A 20,421-nucleotide genomic window follows, 5' to 3' on the forward strand; every position below is an offset into this window, starting at 1 on the left:
AATTAAGTGTCAAAACTACAGGTGGTGTAGTTTGCTTAACAGCCGGGATAATCCGCTGACTAGCAGACACTGCTACTAGGCACAAAGTATTTCCTGGGCTAGATGCAGTTAAAAATTTGTAATTAGATACTCTCGTTGGATGCTGAGAAAGCATTCCATAGAGTCTCCTGGCACGCCATATATGATTCTCTTAAAAAGCTTGGGGTAGGGGTCTAGGGGACCCTTTTATAGCCAAAATCACAGCCCTGTATCGCAATACGTCACCTAGGCTGAAGATAAATGGAACTGTATTACCCTGAGGGCTCGGTTGCTACAGAGGTATTGCACCTCACCCAGAGGTGTGATATCTCACTCTCAGGTAAGGATGGAGTGTGGATCAGGACCCGACACCTGCATGCATTACACCACATTGCCGTGGGGCAGGGCGACCAATATGCCCCTGAGATGGGCACGACAGTCCCTGTCCCTGGCTGGAGTGGGGGGAGGGAACACTGAGGAAGGGGAACCCTGTAGTGCAGGAGCAGGGAGGAAGCAGTTCCTGGGTGCATTGAGAAGGGAGTATAAAAGGTGGGCACCATCTTAGTTCAGTGCAGAGAAGTCTGAGCAGAAGTGGCAGGGAGCAGGGGCTCTGCATGAGCTCTGCTCCGGAGGCGGGCCTAGTAACAGAGGCCCAGGCCTGGAAGAGGGAGAAGGAAGGAAGAGGAGCGGAGAAGGCTCCAGGAACGAGGAACGAAGGGATCCCAGGGGTGCGGATGGGCGAGTCGCCACCGCACGCCCGAATCCACCTGTGTGGAGGGGTCAGGCCAAAGGGGGAGACCGGTCCCCGAAACTAGTGGAGGCAGGAAACGACCCTCAGCTAGAAACAGGCGGCTGTGACATTTTATGCGGCGCAGCCCCTCGCTACACCCGCTAGGAAGGCACCACATAGGGTCAGGGAAACTGGCGCCAAGTTTACCAAGAGGAGGCCCGAGGCAGCCGAACAGAAGGGTTGGTAAGAAAGGCCAGACAAAGGACACACAAAGGGGGTCCTGTGAAGTGCTCCAAAGTTATCTGGGAGTTGTCTGAGCCCCTCACCTGGTGAGCACAGTACGACGTGGGCAGCCGTTACCTGCAGATGTGGTCTGGATAATAAGAACTGTGAGTAAAGGCCCTGGACTGCATCACTAACTCCGTGTCGTTACTGCTGCTGCCCTGCACCATCACCCCCATCCTCCGCATACACTGCCCTGAGGCTATACTCCTCCCGTGGGGAGTTATGCTACGCTCTGCTGCACCCACAACACCAGCCTCAGCGGTCTGCCCTGGAGCGGCGGTTCACTCTGACCGCAATCCACGGGTGGCGTAGTCGGACATTTAAACATCAAAACCACATAAATAGTTCCGCCACTGGTTTGACCGCCCTGAGCCACGGAACCGGGTCGCCGCCACGGAGACTACAACCACCAGCATCCACCAAAAAGGGTCCGGCTCCGGGTGTCCCAAGGCCCAGGGGGCGCGTCAGAACATTTTCATCACCTTTCACAATCACCAATGGGACAAGGCAGGGATGTTCTCTGTCCCCTCTCTTATACATCCTAGTGACGGAGCACCTGCTCTCATCAATTCGCCATAACCCCAATATTAGGTGGATTGAGGTGGGAGGCACCGAGTACAAGTGCTCTCTATTTGCTGATGATGTCCTAGTATATATCACTCAATCACATATATCCATCCATGCTGTTATGGCTGAAATAGATCACTTTGTTACATGGTCAAATTTTAAAATCAATGCAGCGAAGTCTGAGGCCCTCGATGTCTCCCTCCCCAAATCCATATAGGATTCCATCCAGTCCAACTTTCCCTTTGCCTGGCCCTCACAGGGTATCAAATACTTAGGAATTCCTATTCATAGAGACCTCTCCCATCTATGTTATCTTAATTTTGGGCCCTTTATTGAACAACTCCATACAGACCACGGTTGGCAAGTTAGAACTGTAAGATTCACTACGTGAACCACTGGTGTTTTGTGGAAAAGCACATGTACACTGTGTTCCAAATTATTATGCAAAAAGTGTTTAGGAGTGATAAGGGAAGAATTTGTTTGTTTGTCAGTTAAACTCATTGATGGTGATGTATGTCAGGGCTCTTTATATCACTGTAAGCAATTGCAGACACCTGTGCTAATTAGTTTGGCAGGTGTGTCCAATGAAAGGCAAGACTACTTAAGAAGGCTGTCTCACATTATTAAGCAGCCTACATTTTCTGCCAAAATGGGAAAGAAAAAGGATCTGTCGGCTGCTGAGAAGCAACAAATTGTGGAGTGTTTAGGTCAAGGCATGACTACAATCAACATTGTGCGATGATCAGGATGAAGTGTCTTGGCAATCAAGAAGTATGTAGCTGATTCACAGTACACACGTGTGCGTGCTGATAAGGGCAAATTGAGGACTCTTTCCTACAGGCAATTACGTCAGGTTAAAAGAGCAGCGGCAAAAAAGCCTTGTCATAGCAGCAGACAAGTTTTTGAAACTGCTGGTGCCTCCAACGTCCCCCGAACAACAAGATGCAGGGTCCTTCAGAGGTTTGGAGCTGTGCATACGCCATCCTGTCGACCTCCTCTATCCACTTCACACAAGCAGAAACGGCTCCAGTGGGCCAAACATTACATGAAGACTGATTTCAAAACTGTTTTGTTCACGGATGAGTGCCGTGCAGCGCTCGATGGTCCAGATGGATGGAGTGGAGGATGGCTGGTTGATGGACACCCCACGCAAACACGGCTACAGCGCCAACAAGGAGGAGGTGGAGTAATGTTTTGGGCTGGAATCATGGGGAGAGAGATTGTCGGCCCCTTTAGGATCCCTGAAGGCGCTAAAGATGAACTCCATAATGTATGTGGATTTTCTCAAACAGCACTTCCTGCCATGGTTCAAGAAGAAGAACCGTGTATTTCACAGCAAGATCATTTTTTTGCATGATAATGCACCATCTCATGCTGCACATAAAACATCTGCATCTCTGGCTGATATGGGCATAAAAGGGGACAAACTTATGGTGTGACCCCCATGCTCCCCTGACCTCTACCCCATTCAGAACCTCTGGAGCATCATCAAAAGGAGTGTCTATGATGGCGGGAGGCAGTTCACATCTAAGCAACAGCTCTGGGAGGGTATTCTGTCCTCATGCAAAACAATTGAAGCAGAAACCATCCAAAACCTGACAAATTCAATGGACGAGAGAGTTCAGAAGCTCCTTTCGAACAAGGGGTCCTATGTGAAAATGTAACATCACCTAGAATAAAGTTTTGAGTTGAAAACTGTTTGATTTCAGTTTCTAATAACCTGCTAATGCTTATAATTTCAAAAATGACCATTTTTTTGGTCTTTATTAAAATGAAAAGGTTGATCGAAAAGTTTGGGGGATCTAAGAATGTGGCAACCCAGTAGTCATGATTACTTTGAATTCTGACAATATGAGGGTCATGTTGCAGGTAGTGCAGCAAGAAGGCACTTATGTGTCTTGCGCATCTCGGAGCCCCAAAATTATTTTCCGGGCTAGATGCAGCTAAAAATTATTATTAATTTTAAATCTGGTGGAGCTTAGTATAGATGGCCTAATAGGATCAGTGCTGCACACTGCTACAAAGCCCAAATTATTTTCCAGCCAAGATACAGATAAACATGATTAGTAATTTTAAATCTGGTGGAGCTTATTATAGATGGCCTAAAAGAATCAGTGCTGCACACTGCTACAAAGCCCAAATTATTTTCCAGCCAAGATACAGATAAACATGATTAGTAATTTGAAAGCTTAAAACGGTTGGTAGGGTGATTTTAACCAATCATCCATCTTTTACTCTCCCCAGGATGACACAGGGGTAGAAAAGTCGTTTCGGATCCATGATTTGTTCATCTTTATGAACGTGAGTCTGTCTACATTATCAGTGGAGAGCCGCGTGCGCTTATCTGTCAGCACACCACCAGCAGCGCTGAACACACGTTCAGACAGAACGCTGGCTGCGGGGCATGACAAGATCTCCAAGGCGTAAGTGGCTAGCTCCGGCCATTTATCCAGATTGGAAGCCCAAAAAGAGCAAGGGTCCAGTGACACAGTCATGGCTTCAATGTTTACTTGGAGATACTCCTGTACCATCGTCTCTAGGCGTTGACTATGTGTCAGACTTCTTGTCTCCTGTGGCCTTGCAAAGGATGGGCTAAAAAAGTGGTGAAATGATTGCGCAAAATTGATGTTACCAGCAGATACTGTGGTTCTGTTATGGTTTGAGTGCTGAACACTTGACGGTCCCACGGTTGGCAAGTTGGAACTGTGAGATTCACTACGTGCACCACTGGTGTTTTGTGGAAAAGCACATGTAAGATTCTGCAACAGTCTCTGCTGATACTCCTGCATGCGTGCATCCCTTTCTATGGCAGGAATAATTTCTGCAAATTTACTTTTGTACCGGGGATCTAACAGTGTGGCAACCCAGTAGTCAGGACTATTTCTAATTCTCCCAATTCGAGGGTCATGTTGCAGGTGTGGGGGTCGTGATGACATTCCACTCGTCCTCCAGTCACTCCAAATTAAGGCTATGAGCATGGGTCAACCATTCAAAGAATGAGTCAGGCAACAAGCTGGTTCAAACTCAGAGCACGCTCAAAAGACTACTACAGACAACGTTCTCAGCAATGTTCTGTGTTTATTCCTACATACACAAACCTAAATACACTACATAATGGGAGGGGAAAGAGGTTGTCCGGAGTGGGGTAAGCCATGAAAGTTCAGTGTCTGGCCACTCCTGATTGGTCCACATCTCCTTATCTCAGTCTCTGGGCAGATATTGCAGCCGTCAGCTTATAATCTTGTTTCGTTTCTCTGAAATAAGTCTTGGCAACACCGGAACTGTCTTAGTTTAAGTTTCGATTTGAGTAATATGTAGCAAGGAAAGCTTATTGTTATAAGACACAAAATGGTGGTTAGTACATTAGCAAAAAAGCATATAAAAGTTACAAAAGTATAAAAGTTACAAAAAAATATATATTCTCTTTTACCCCGACATTCCCCCCTAAACACTAAGCTTTCCCTTGCTTCGGGGCCTTTGAGACTGTCCATGTGTGGGGAGAGGGGAGGTGGATTTCTTCACCCAATCATCTTAGAAGCTGCCCCCTTATGGGACACCCCCAGACAATCGAGCCCTATCCTGGGTGACACATGGAGTTATCCCAACTGTCCCTAAACTAAATCTCTCAATTGAACTTTGTCATGGGGGGGCTGGTCAGACTTGTTCAAAGGAGTGTATTTCTCCATATCTTCTCTTGATTCAGAAAGGTCCCGGAGGTTGGGACAGCATTGGTTATAGCTTTCCTGTATAAGGGGACTATGCAGCACAGGACCACCAGGCCCAATACTAGTAGACCTCCCATTACTAGACAAACTTGTTGGAGGAATCCCTTGAGCCCTCCCAACCAACCTGAGAAGAAGGAGGTATCTACCCCTGTGTGGTAGCTGTCCACCCTGGGACAGACAGTAAGCATATGGAAAGGATATAGAAGAAGGTAGTCATCTTTTATAGACTCGTTCTGTCTCTCTTGCAGTGGGAGGCGTGAATCCAGGTGCTCTTGCCCTCAAGCTTCAGAGCCGTCGGGGTGGTGAGAAGCACAGTGTACGGTCCCTCGAACTGCGGCTGGAGGCAGTCTTTCCGGACAAACTTCTTCACATACACTAGATCGCCTGGGATGAAATCATGTACTGCATCACCTGTAGATTCTGGGAGAGAAGCAGATACTGGAGAGCGGGTGTTAGTCAATTCTCTAGACAAGGCAATCACAAATTTTACCACTCTATCATGTGTTTCAGACAACTCTTGGGGCCTAATCTCTCCTATCTTGGGTGGGGTCCCAAACAAAATTTTATAGGGAGTCAGCCCATGTTTGGCCTGAGGAGTGTGTGTGATATGATACAATACTATGGGGAGTAGGTCGGGCCAGGGGAGGGGATGATCTTAGGTCATTTTCAAGAGCTGGGTCTTGAGTGTGGAATTCATTCTCTCCACTTTGCCTGAACTGGCAGGATGGTATGGAGTGTGAAGGCCCAAATCTGTTCCCAACATGTTCCAGAGTTCTTCGTAGATATTTGCTGTGAAAGCTGGTCCTTGATCCGATTCTATGACTTGGGGAACTCCAAATCTGCAGGCAATTTCGGTGATCAGTTTCTTGGCTGTGACTTTAGCAGTCATGTTGACAACCGGGTAGGCCTCGGGCCAGGCTGAGAACATATCCACGGCTACCAAAGCGTACTCCTATTTTCCTGCTTTAGGCATTTGGATATGGTCGACTTGTATTCTCTGCCAAGGGTAGTCTGGTTTAGCCAGGTGTTGGAGAGGGACCCGTGCCGTACACGTTGGGTTGCAGGTAGCGCAGACAGAGCAGGATTTTGAGTACACAGTCACAGTGGAAGAGATTCCGGGTGCAAAGTACAGTTTCTTGATACATGCCAAGGCTTGATTCTTTCCTCTGTGTGTAGGCCCGTGAGCCCATGCTGCCACAGCTGAGTACATGCGTCTAGGCAAGCAAGGCTTCCCATCCACTTGGTAAAGAGTCGAGTTGGCCTTTGAATCTTTGCGACCTGCCAGCACAGCTCCTGCCGCTTTCCATTGCTTGACTTCTTCAGTGGGGGGTCTTCCTTTGTTCCTCACACAATTTTTCTTCAGGCATCCTGACCCCCCTGGATTCCACTCGTGTCTCCGCTGGACTTGTATGATCTTCCGCCGGCTGTTCTTTGGCTCTTGCTCTAGTGAGCGCCACAGCTACGGTTTGCAGGGTCTCCCCCATCTCTTCTTCCTTTTCCTGCCACTTTGATGACACATTCTCCACTGCTGCAGTCTTGGCTGCTTGGTCAGCTAGGTGGTTGCCCCTGGCTTCTCTGGATTCTAGTCTTCCATGAGCCTTGACCTTGATAACAGCAACCTGAATGGGTAGTTCCAGGGCCTTCATTAGGGCCTTAATCCATGAGACATGTTTCACTGGTGTACCTGCAGCTGTGATGAATCCTCTAGACTTCCACAAGAGTCCAGAATCATTGCAAATTCCATGTCCATACCTGGAATCGGTATATATATATTCGCCTTTGTTCCTGCTGCCAGGTGGCAGGCCTCTGTGAGAGCCACAAGTTCAGCTTCTTGTGCAGACATGTATGGTGGTAGAGCTTCAGCCTTGAGGACTGTTAGGTCCGTTGTGACAGCATATCCCGTGTGGAACTTCCCTTGAGGGTCTGCGAGACGGGATCCATCAGTCCATAGGTGCAAGGCAGGGTCTGCGAGCGGATGTGCCACCATATTCTCTGGAGCAGAAGTCTCTTCCTGCAAAATTTTTATACAATCATGAGGTTCCACCAATGGACCTTCACCCTCTTCACCTTCCCCCCTAGAAGGTGGAAGCAAAGTGGCAGGATTGATAGTCAGACATCTGGTAAATGTTATATTGGAGGGCAACAATAGGGAACACTGCAGCCGCAGGTGTCTTTGGTTGGTTAGATGTTTCGGAGATGTTTGTTGCAGAACAGCTGAGAGATCATGGCCGGCCTGTATAACTAGATCATGTCCAAGGACGATATCAGCTGACTTGTCAAGGAGGATGTGAGCAGCGTGGACCGCCTTAAGGCACGTGGGGGCAGTTCGGGCGACAGGCTCCAGGCGGGCTGAGTAGTAGCCCAAAGGCCGATACTTATGATCATAGCGTTGTGCTAGAACTCCAGAGGCATGACCTTCCGATTCCGAGACAAAAAGGTGAAATGGCTGAGTATAGTCTGGTAAGCCCAAAGCCGGGGCAGAGACAACAGCCTGTTTAAGGCGGTCAAAACATAGTCTGTGTTGATGAGAAACACGTGAATCTTCGGCATGAAGCCAAACTGAGCCTTCATTCTTGAGACAGTCGTACAGAGGTTGCATGAGCTTTGAGGCATCAGGGATCCATTGCCTGCAGTAAGTGATGAGGCCAAGGAAAGTCTGCATAGCGGAATAGGTGGTTGGGAAGGTGATATCCATGATGGCTTGTTTTCTTTCTTCAGTCAGATGTCTAGCACCTTGTGATATACAATGTCCGAGGAAAGTGACCTTGGGCAGACACCATTGGACTTCGCCTTTCGAGACTTTACAGTTAGCTGAGTGAAGAAACCAGAATAGGGATGCTGACATCTCCGGCAAATTTTCTTCAGTGCCACAGAGTAAAAGATTATCCACATACTGTAGAAGGGTGACCTGAGGGTTCTCTTGAACCCATGGCTCCAGAATAGACTTCATAGAATGAGTGAATTGGTTAGGAGAGTTCTGGGCTCCTTGTGGAGTCCTGGTCCATGTAAACTGTGCTCCTTGAAAGGTGAAGGCAAAAAGAAACCATGAATCTTCATGTAAGGGTATACTGAAGAAGGCGTTGGCCAGATCTAACACCGTAAACAAGGTGGCCGTTGGAGGCAGCTGAAACAAAAGGGTGTTTGGGTTAGGTACCACTGGAGTTTCTAAAATGGTAGCTGCATTGACGGCTCTGAAATCCTGAACCAACCGGTATCTTGGAGGCTCTCCCGGAGCGGTTTTCTTTTTTACAGGAAAGAGGGGTGTATTGCATGGAGATACACATCTGACAAGGACTCCTGATTTCAGGAGGGAAGCGATTTGGGTACCCAAGCTTTGTTCTTGTGCAGCCTTGAGGGGGTATTGTGGCAACCGTGGGTACCTGTGTCCAGGCTTGAGGTGTACTCGGACCGGGGGAACCTGCAGGAGGCCGACGTCCTCTGGCCCACTGGACCACAGAGAGTGAGGGAACTGTGAGGTATCAAGAAGAGTGTGAGATTGTATGGTCATCATCATGAGAGGGAAGGCTTTAAGAACACAGCGGTCTTCAGTCCCTTGTTCGGAATGAGGGTCCCGCAAAAGAAGCTCCATACCATGGTTTCCGAAGGTAATTGTTGCCTTCATCCGCTCTAAGAGATTGGCTCTCAACAGATTGATAGGGCAAGTTTCAGAGACCAAGAATCTTGTGAGTACTCCGGTGAACGGTCCTGCAGACACAGGGACTGTGAGTGGAGAAGAAATATGTTGGCCTTCCACCCCAACACAGGTGAGGGTATCCGGTGATAGGGATACAGAAGGAGGGAGCTGTGCAGAGGAAATGACAGATGTGGCCGCCCCAGTGTCCACCAGGAACTCCAGTGGTTGATGGTCCACCTGTAAAGTGACAGTCCCACAGGCGGCCGTGAGATGCGTAGCCGGGAAAGTGGACACTGGTTGACCGGGCCGTCATTGGCGTGGGTGAATGGTTCACGGGAAGGTCCATGGTTGTGTGGACCGTCACGGAACGACCGGTCATGGTACTGTCTGCGGGTTGGACAGTCTCTGAGGATGTGGTCAAGGCTACCACACTCCCAACACAACATTCGTCCTCCAGAATCATGAGATTGTCTTCTGTTTCTGGATGGTCCCTTGTCATCTCTTCTGTCTCGTCTTCTATATGTGGGAGGAGTATCATCACCTGTGCCTTTAACCATTACCCACTTGATTCCATGTTGGTTGCCAGGGGGTGGGTAGCTTTCATGAGCTTGATATACCATGGCAGGAGCGGCTTTCTTCCTTGGCTTAGTATCCTTTTCCATTTTTAGCATTGATTTTTGGAAAGCTTTAACGATGTCCACCGCGTCGTTGAAGGAAGAAGAACGAATCTCGGGCCGTACTCTCAGGACTTCATCTCTGAGAGCGTCTTGTAGGCCATCTACTAGGGCCTGAACCAACAGGACGGCCTGCGTCTTGACGTGAGGACTGTATCCGAGATCCTCAAAATGCATGCTGAGTCTTGCAGCATATCTTTCCACAGATTCATCAGGGTCTTGTTGAACATCTTGTACAGACCCAGCTTGATCTGACAAGCGATCCTGAGCCCAGGCTTTTAACTGTTTCATGTATTCTAGGCCGGATTCATACGTACTAAGGGATCCTGCTTTTGTGGAATCCATGGCCTTTTCGATAGTAGGCAAGAAATATTCCTTGGCCTTCACAGATGTGATACCTGCTAAATCAGCCCAGGTTGCTCCATAAATGGCTCTGGTTGTGTCCAAGCGTCTAGCATACTGCATGGGAGATTTATCGGGATCAGGAAGCTTTGAGACCAGAGTGTCTACTTGTGCTGGGGTAAAGGGTTGATATTTGATCATCCCTAAAGGTCCAGGAACTTGTTGAGGACCGGGCAGCATCGCTTGTTCCTTGGTGGTGTTTGGGGTGGCCGCTAGGGAGGATTCTTCAGGCAACAGAACCGCATTGGGAATCGGTGTCGGGGAGGAGGTTGCCACTAGTAGCTCAAGGGCCAAAGGCATAGCAACATGAACTGCAGGACTACGGACACAGACAATGCGTATCGAGTCCAATCCATGAGGGAGGGTCTCTATGCCTTCCTTGAGGGCCAGTACGTGTTCCTTTATGCACGGCCCGAGTAGGTAGCCGAAAATTCCAGAAGATATGAGTGGTATCGCTAAAGTGCGTCTGGGCATATCCTGATGGCTCAATTTTCCTGCATGAAGGAGTACTGAACGGATGGTAGATGCGAGAGTGGAACGTGACTCTTCAGGGTTCCGGGAGTCATAAATAGGACCCACTGCATGTATGATGACATCAGCGGGCAGTTTACCCGCACGGGTGACTAAGGTCTGGCCTTGTGAAAGCTCTCCGTTTTCGGCTAAGTGAGCCTGGCATTCTGCAGCCAGAGTAGAACCAGCAGCAAGGGAAATTTTGCGAGCCAATCCTCCAACATGGCTCATACAGGTGTTTGCAGGGTTGACTATGGCCCCCACCCGATGTGTAAGGATGTCACCATAGCCTATTGACAGAGTGACAGGGCGTCCTGATGGGTCTACTAGATTCCGAGAGCGGCAGGGGTCCCAAACTTCTGAGAGGCTGGGGGGTGGTGTTCTTTCAGCAGTTGCTTGGAGCAAGGGCCGGAGTATGGGTAATGGATGTGGGGTGGAAGATGCCATAGGAGACGTATGGGATAAAGGAGGGGGGCCTGGAGTATCTTGAGCCCATCCCTCCTCTGGCTCCGTATCGTCTTGAGTAACAGTATGTTGGCGGAGGGAGAGCAGTCTGGCCTGAAATTCTGGGGAGTTGAGGAGGATATCCCCAGGGTTGTGGGTGACTCCCATAGGAAACAGGGGAAGCGTTTCAGCATCGTGGACTGGAGCAGAGGGTGTCACATTAGTTTCAGATGGGTGCTCTGGGACTGCGGGCTTTTCCACCTGTGCTGGTGGCTGGTAATATGCACCGGACGGATCTAGTAGTGGATATAGGCCGGATTGGGGCTTTCCGGGCCTCCCATAACAAGTAAAAGGTGTAGCAAGATGGCCGTTGGAGGGAGGAGGTGGAGTGGGATTGGGAATGTTCTTGGAGGCAGGCTGGGCATCGTGCCATGGGCGGCCCCCCCCCCCCCACAGACACAGCAGAACTTCGCCCAGGGCGGGTTCTGCTGTCAGCACATACGACACATCCATCCTTCCGATGATTTAGCGTCGGCGCCATTATAGGGTGGTGGCTGAGGGCTCGGTGTAGTGACAGGCATCAACGGGGTTACGGCCAATATAGGGTCACATAACAAATCACATTCTGCAGCTTTCATGTATCCGAACAAAGGCTCGGCATTCTCTGTTCCCCCCTGCACCATCTACCTTTTTCCAGCCTTCAGACTTCAAATCACTCGCTACTCTAAGATGTGCTTGAGCCTGGTGCAGAAGTCCTAAATCACTCAACTTTCCCTTTCTCTGTGTGACGCATTCTTTCTACACTGAAAACTAAAGCCTACCTGTACTGGATAAGCTTATCATGTTATACAAATTCCTAACATTCTTCTTGCCTTCTTGCCTTCCCGTAACTCCACTAATTGGCTTAACTCCTACAGCAGCATTCCGCAACTTACGAGATCTTTCAAATTTGAATATACGCAACATTTTCTTATAGAATGCAATGATCTGTCGCGACTCAGATCACTGGTGCAGTCGACAGATCGCCACTCGTCAGTGTAGAGTACACCTCAATACACTGATAAGATAGAGAGTACACCTCAATCTATCCCTTCCCTAACCTTGAATGGCGACTTTACAGTACGACTCACCACGGCACCCTGACTGACAGCAGAACCCCTCCTTATGAGGTTTCTCTGTATAAGACGAAGAGTACCCCTCAATCCGTCTTCTTTCCTACTACGGCACCACCCGTCAGTGTAGAGTACACCTCAATACACTGATGAGATAGAGAGTACACCTCGATCTATCTCCTTTCCTACCACGGTACCACCCGACAGTGTAGAGACACCTCAATACACTGTTTCCTAACCTTGACTTTACAGCAGTCTCTGTGTTAGACGAAGAGCACTTCTCAATTCGTCACAGATTCTGACAGCACAACACCTCCTTACACTACAATTCAGGAATGCTTTGAAACTTCGACTATCAGTTACGGGAGGCAGCTATCTAAGAAAAGTACAGTGACCGGGGGAGGAGGAGGTGGTGTTCACACGAGCACGCGCAGGCATGCGACGTCACTCGTTTTAACACTTGCTGGTTCAGGACGTGGTGCGGGACGCCTAAGGTCTCACCACTCGACCGGTCACCCACCCAGATCCAACCTGACAGCCCCACAGAAACCGCTGCGGCTGACACACAGGCAAGTGAGACATATAAAATACATCTCAACTTACCGTGTTCGATGGAGGTTGATCAGGCCTCAAATTCAGCCACCGCGGTCACCACCAGGGAAGTCAGCAATATGGGTCCGGGAGGGCGGCGTACCGCTAACCACGCCGCACGTTGAGCGCCATTTGTGGGGGTCGTGATGACATTCCACTCGTCCTCCAGTCACTCCAAATTAAGGCTATGAGCATGGGTCAACCATTCAAAGAATGAGTCAGGCAACAAGCTGGTTCAAACTCAGAGCACGCTCAAAAGACTACTACAGACAACGTTCTCAGCAATGTTCTGTGTTTATTCCTACATACACAAACCTAAATACACTACATAATGGGAGGGGAAAGAGGTTGTCCGGAGCGGTGTAAGCCATGAAAGTTCAGTGTCTGGCCACTCCTGATTGGTCCACATCTCCTTATCTCAGTCTCTGGGCAGATATTGCAGCCGTCAGCTTATAATCTTGTTTCGTTTCTCTGAAATAAGTCTTGGAAACACTGGAACTGTCTTAGTTTAAGTTTCGATTTGAGTAATATATAGCAAGGAAAGCTTATTGTTATAAGACACAAAATGGTGGTTAGTACATTAGCAAAAAAGCGTATAAAAGTTACAAAAGTATAAAAGTTACAAAAAAATATATATTCTCTTTTACCCCGACACAGGTAGTGCAGCAAGAAGGCACTCATGTGTGTTGCGCATCCAGGAGCACCAAGTCCCTGTTGTGTTGGTGGCGAGGTAACAATCATGCTTCCTTCCTCTGTCCTCTCCCCCCAACCTCGCACAACAGAAATATGATCAAGGTCTCCCTCATCTGATGAGTCTTCCATCAGTTCGTCCTCCACTTCTTCCTGGGCTCCTGCACCTTCCTCACTAGTTTGGCTGCTACCATGCGCCCTGGTAAAACCATCTCCCCCACCCTCACATGCCTGCCGCCTTGGTGCTGCCGACCGTCTGGACCTTGCAGATGTTAGCCCTTCCGCATACAACTCCTCCTCCTCTACTTCCTCCACCTCCTCTTGTGCCACCACCTGACTCCGAATTCTGTTTAACATGTTCACCGGAATAGTCATGCTGATAATGGCATCGTCAGCACTAAACATCTTCGTCGCCATTTCAAAACTGTGCAGAAGGGTGCATAGGTCCCTGATCTGAGACCACTCCTCCAGCGTGATTTGCCCCACGTCTGGATCTCGTTGGCCCAGGCTATACGTTAGAACGTATTGCACCAGGGCTTGTCGGTGCTGCCACAGTCGCTGCAACATGTGCAGAGTTGAATTCCACCGGGTAGGCACATCGCCTTTTAGCCGGTGAAGTGGCAGGCCCAACGACTTCTGTAGAGATGTAAGTCGCTGAGCTGCGGGATGCGAACGGCGGAAGTGAGCACACAGCGACCGTGCCCTCTGCAGAAGGCCATCTAGTCTGGGATAGTGGGCTAAAAATTGCTGGACAACCAGGTTCAACACGTGAGCCATACAAGGCACGTGTGTGACATTGCCCCGGCGAAGGGCCGCACCCAGGTTTGCAGCATTGTCGCACACGGCCTTCCCTGGTTTCAGGTCCAGTGGAGACAACCATTCATGAAATTGGTTCTCCAGAGCTGACCACAACTCCTCAGCTGTGTGACTCACATTTCCCAGACATTTCAAAGTAAAAACCGCCTGATGACGTTGAGCCCTACTGCCAGCATAGTAAGGAGGTGTGCAGGATCCCTTCTGCGCAGTTAGAAAGCTTGTGGCATGACCAGACAGGCTTTGGGTGCAGGTGGAAGACCGAGAGGAGGTTGAGGAGGCAGAAGCAGTGGAGGAACTTTGACATAAAGAGGATTGACGCACAACTCGTGGGGACGGCAAGACTTGGACAGCAGCCCCTTGTCCTGCTGTCACCATAGTTACCCAGTGCCCAGTCAGCGACATGTAACGCCCCTGTCCATGCCTACTCGTCCAAGTGTCTGTGGTGAAATGCACCCTGTCACACACAGAGTTTCTCAAAGAAGCGGTGATGTTGTGTGCGACATGCTGGTGGAGCGCAGGCACACCTTTCTTTGAGAAGTAGTGCCGACTGGGCATCTGGTACTGGGGCACTGCGACGGACATAAGGTCTCGAAAATCCTCTGTGTCCACCAGGCGGAAAGGCAGCATTTCTGTAGCCAAGAGCTTGCAGATGGTGAAATTCAACCTCTTAGCTTTCTCATGGCTAGGAGGAAATGGTCTTTTACTTGTCCACATCTGAGGGACCGAGGGCTGGCTATTGTGCTTAGACGGGGTTGATAAGGGTGTCCCCGGCAAACTGCCGGTCTGTGAGGAAGATGCAGGCGGACATGTTAGGTTGCCTTGATCCAAAGGTGGTGCTATCGATGTCAGACAGCGCTCAACACCAGCTGGTGTTACCACCTCCAAAGAAAATGATGACCTGCCAATCACGCTGGCTGTTGCGGGTAAAGAGGTGGCAGGTCTGCGCCCCAAAACAGGTGTGACTGCTGTCCCCCCAGTCACAGAGGATGAAGAGGCCGTGGATGCACAAGATATGGCAGACGGTGGTTGGCCCGGCCGGCTAGGCCGCATTGTAGCACACTGAGCTTCCCACTGCAACTTATGCTTCATGTCCATATGCCGGTTCATGCATGAAGTACTCAAACTATGTATTTTTTGGCCTCTACTTAGCTTTTGCTGACAAATGTTACAGATAACACGAGTTGGGTCATCTTTATCGATCTGAAAAAATGCCCAGGCTATGCAAGGCTTAGCACCCATGCGACCTGAAGAGCCACCACGACTTGTGGTGAGAGGCAGAGTTGTGTTTGAGGATGCAGTTGTTGACGTGCTTTCAGTACTACGTCTCTGTCCAGGAAGGCGCAACCTGACCTCGTCGTCACTAGCATCTTCCTCCACCTCCTCTGCTGACCTCATCTCTTGGCTGATTGTGGGTTGACAGTAAGTGGGATCTCCAACCTCATCATCATCACCCTGTGCGTTATCACATCCGTCGTCCTCAGAGCCAACCTGTTCCTGCCCTGACAAAAAACTAAAGTTGTCGCTCCAATCAGGTATTTGAGTCTCATCATCGTCTTCCTCATTGTCTCCACCAACAGGAGTTACAGTTTGGGAATGAGGGTCTACATTATGGTCAGAACCTTCTGCGTCTGGTCCTGGATCCGACTCATAAAGATTCTGGGCATCAGTGCAGATCATTTCCTCGTCTGGATTCACAGAAGCGCTGGAGTCGACCTCTGATTCCCAGGCTATAGTATGAGTAAACAGCTCTGCAGACTCAACCATCTGTTCTACCTCATACTCAGACGGGCAGCTGGAGATTTGGGAGCTGTGAGGAAGCAAGTGCGATTGGGGTGACACCTTTGAGGACTGGAGTATTTGTGATGTTGAAGTTGATGTGGAGGAGAGCCCACTTAAAGGAGCACTTGATATCCGTTGAAGCACCTGCTGTTTTTGTGCCTCATCTGGAATTTGTAGCGATTGGCGTGGCCGTAAGAAAGGGATCTTATCACATTGTCCGCTAAAAGAACTAGACATTTTAGTTTGGCTGGAAGATGGTCTTTCTTCTGCAGATGTTACTGTTGCTTTAACACCTACCCCACGGACACAACCTTTTTTCCCCTTCCCAACACGCCTATTCCCCTTTCCACCAGCAGCAGGCCTTTTTCCACTCATTTTGGTGGTTAACTAATTCACAACTCTGGAGTTGTTTGCACAAAAAAACAATGGATGGGAACCGAGCAGAGCTGAGTGGCCAAACTGTGGTATTAGGCCAAAACTATTGGCTGGGTTAGATGCAGAAAAAAATTATATTCAATTTGCAACCTGATGGAGGTCAGTATAGATGGACTAATAGAGAAAGTCCCACACACTGCTAGAAGGCCAAATATTTTTTCAGAGCTAGATGCAGAAAAAAATTATATTCAGTTTGCAACCTGATGGAGGTCTGTATAGATGGATTAATAGAACAAGTCCCACACACAGCTAGAAGCCCAATATTTTTTCAGAGGTAGATGCAGAAAAAAATATATTCAGTTTGCAACCTGATGGAGGTCAGTATAGATGGACTAATACAACAAGTCCCACACACAGCTAGAAGCCCAATATTTTTTCAGAGGTAGATGCAGATAAAAATTATTTTTAATTTGCAACCTGATGGAGGTCAGTATAGATGGACTAATAGAGAAAGTCCCACACACTGCTAGAAGGCCAAATATTTTTTCAGAGCTAGATGCAGAAAAAAATTATATTCAGTTTGCAACCTGATGGAGGTCTGTATAGATGGATTAATAGAACAAGTCCCACACACAGCTAGAAGCCCAATATTTTTTCAGAGGTAGATGCAGAAAAAAATATATTCAGTTTGCAACCTGATGGAGGTCAGTATAGATGGACTAATACAACAAGTCCCACACACAGCTAGAAGCCCAATATTTTTTCAGAGCTAGATGCAGAAAAAAATTATATTCAATTTGCAACCTGATGGAGGTCAGTATAGATGGAGTAATAGAACAAGTCCCACACACAGCTAGAAGCCCAAATATTTTTTCAGAGCTAGATGCAGATAAAAATTATTTTAAATTTGCAACCTGATGGAGGTCAGTATAGATGGACTAATAGAGAAAGTCCCACACACTGCTAGAAGGCCAAATATTTTTTCAGAGCTAGATGCAGAAAAAAATTATATTCAGTTTGCAACCTGATGGAGGTCAGTATAAATGGACTAATAGAGAAAGTCCCACACACTGCTAGAAGGCCAAATATTTTTTCAGAGCTAGATGCAGAAAAAAATTATATTCAGTTTGCAACCTGATGGAGGTCAGTATAGATGGACTAATAGAGAAAGTCCCACACACTGCTAGAAGGCCAAATATTTTTTCAGAGCTAGATGCAGAAAAAAATTATATTCAGTTTGCAACCTGATGGAGGTCTGTATAGATGGATTAATAGAATAAGTCCCACACACAGCTAGAAGCCCAATATTTTTTCAGAGGTAGATGCAGAAAAAAATATATTCAGTTTGCAACCTGATGGAGGTCAGTATAGATGGACTAATACAACAAGTCCCACACACAGCTAGAAGCCCAATATTTTTTCAGAGCTAGATGCAGAAAAAAATTATATTCAATTTGCAACCTGATGGAGGTCAGTATAGATGGACTAATAGAACAAGTCCCACACACAGCTAGAAGCCCAAATATTTTTTCAGAGGTAGATGCAGAAAAAAATTATATTCAGTTTGCAACCTGATGGAGGTCTGTATAGATGGATTAATAGAACAAGTCCCACACACAGCTACAAGCCCAATATTTTTTCAGAGGTAGATGCAGAAAAAAATATATTCAGTTTGCAACCTGATGGAGGTCAGTATAGATGGACTAATAGAGAAAGTCCCACACACTGCTAGAAGGCCAAATATTTTTTCAGAGCTAGATGCAGAAAAAAATTATATTCAATTTGCAACCTGATGGAGGTCAGTATAGATGGACTAATAGAATGATGCTATGCCCAAAAGATTTTACTTCACTAGGTGCAGTAAAAAAATTGGTATTCTATACACAGGTGGTATATCTTGCAACACAGATAGGCTACTCCACTGACTAACACACTCTGCAATAGGCAAAAAAGGATTAGCTTTGCTAGATTCAGCCAAATGCTGTGAAAAAAACTTGCACAGCACTGGCACAGACCTGCCTGGCAAAAACTGATAGGAACTGATGTAACCTAGTCCTGAAAAGGACTCCAATTACAATTAGTCTTTACTCCCACAACCTATCTATTTAAGAGCACAGACCTGCCTGATAAAAGTCGTAGGAAATGCTGTAACCTAGTCCTTAAAAGGACTGCAATCACAACTATTCCCTACTCCCAAGCTATCTGTAGATTTGTGCGAAAATTGGCTTGAAATTAACAAGGTATAGCGCACACAGCAACAGCGGTGCCGTCTAACACGCAGCTGCAGCAGTGAGAAAATGGTGGCGACGGGGAAAATGGCTTGGTCTTATAGGGCAAGGACATGTGACATACACTGCCAATGACACATGCCCTTGCTTGTGTGAAAAAAGCACTTCGCTCCGTGTGTGCGCTGCTGATAGGCTGACAGATTGCACCTCCCCACTGTAAATGCGGGAAAGAGAAAAAAAAATGGAGATCTTCATTATTCCTGCAGAGATCCATCCCCTGCCCCTCCCCCCACCCCGCTGTACACTCAAACTGCGTATTAACATTAATTTTCATCATTACTGAGAAAAAATCCAGTTATGATTTTGGTGCACGAACAGTTATCGAACATAACCTCGAACAGCCGAATTTTTCAAAAATCGTTCGTGTTCGCCGAACGGCTCGAACACCGCCCAAAACAGCTCGAATTTGAGATTGGCGAACAGTTCGAGTAGAACAACGCTCATCTCTATTAGGGAGATGTAACGTCCCTGGCCGTGTTTACTGGTCCATCGATGGTATGTGGACCTTGCCAATGATGGTGTTGCACAGTGCACACTTGATTTGGCCCAAAACATGTTTGTGCAGGGCAGTGATGGCCCGCCTGGAAAAGTAGTGGCAGCTGGGAACAACGTACTGTGAGACAGCCACCAACATCATTTTTTTAAAACTGTCCGTCTCCACCAGCCAGAATGGCAGCATTTCAAATGGCAGTAATTTTGAAATCCTGTCATTCAGGACCATGGCTCATGGGTGGCTAGGTTGGTGTTTTCTCTTTCAAGGATTTGGGGAATGGAAAGCTGAACACTTCCATGGGACGGTGTAGAGATGCCCGGTGACAGATCCTCTAAATGCGTGGAGGCAGGTGGCCCTGTTGATCGTGAGTGGGAGAAAGAGGCTGAGACTGCAGCAGAAGATGGAGCAGGAGGAGGCTCAGATTTGTCATGGTTTTTAAGGTGTTTACTCCACTGAACGGCACCGAGTGCAAAGCACCTGTTGCTTGTTGGCAGCACATTCCCTGAAAAAATGCCACACCAGAGCTGTCTTTGGTGTGCTTCTATCAGCAGTGTGGTGGGCAGTAGCAGCCGATGTACTGGCTAGGGGCTGCCCACTGTGCCTCTGCACCCTGCTCTCTCTTTTGCTGCGCACGTCAGTAGGATGGCCTCCGCTCCATGTGAGGGCTAGGACCTCATCATCCCCCGCATCATCTTACACCGACTCCTCAACCCTGCCCCCCTTGTCAGTCTGTACACTGCATGAAGATGCTGCAGTTGGCAACTGAGTTTCGTCATTATCTGACACGTACTGCGGTGGTCCACTGACTGTGTGCACCAGCCCTCCAACGTACTCGTCATCAAACCTAACAAGTGGTTGGCATCAGTGCACTCAGTCTCTTCCAGTTCTGGAGCAGGGGCAGGTTGATGGACCACAGAACCCCAGCTAGCAGAGTCATCAAAAATCAGAAGAGACTGCTGCATGACTGGGGGCTCAGACTGCTTGGCTGATTTGCAAGGGGGTGTGGTGAAAGCCGGATGACCATGGTCCTCAGGTGCCAACTGCGCACTTTCTGCACTGAACCATGTGTAAGTTAATGAGAAGGAACTGGAGCCACTCTCAGCCATCCACTCTAACACCTTTTCAACATCTTGTGGCCTTACCAACATCTTGTGGCCTTACCATTCGTGCAGCGGTATTCGGGCCTATGAAAGGACTCATACCGTCCTGTCGCCTGCGTGCACTAGAGGAAAGTGTTGTAATTGTGCAAGTAGCAGGTACAGAACGACCACGTCCTCTCCCTACATCA

This window comes from Phyllobates terribilis, unplaced genomic scaffold, assembly GCF_046119375.1.
Source record: "Phyllobates terribilis strain yellow unplaced genomic scaffold, ASM4611937v1 Scaffold_11__3_contigs__length_659146591, whole genome shotgun sequence".
In the NCBI taxonomy this organism is placed as follows: domain Eukaryota; kingdom Metazoa; phylum Chordata; class Amphibia; order Anura; family Dendrobatidae; genus Phyllobates; species Phyllobates terribilis.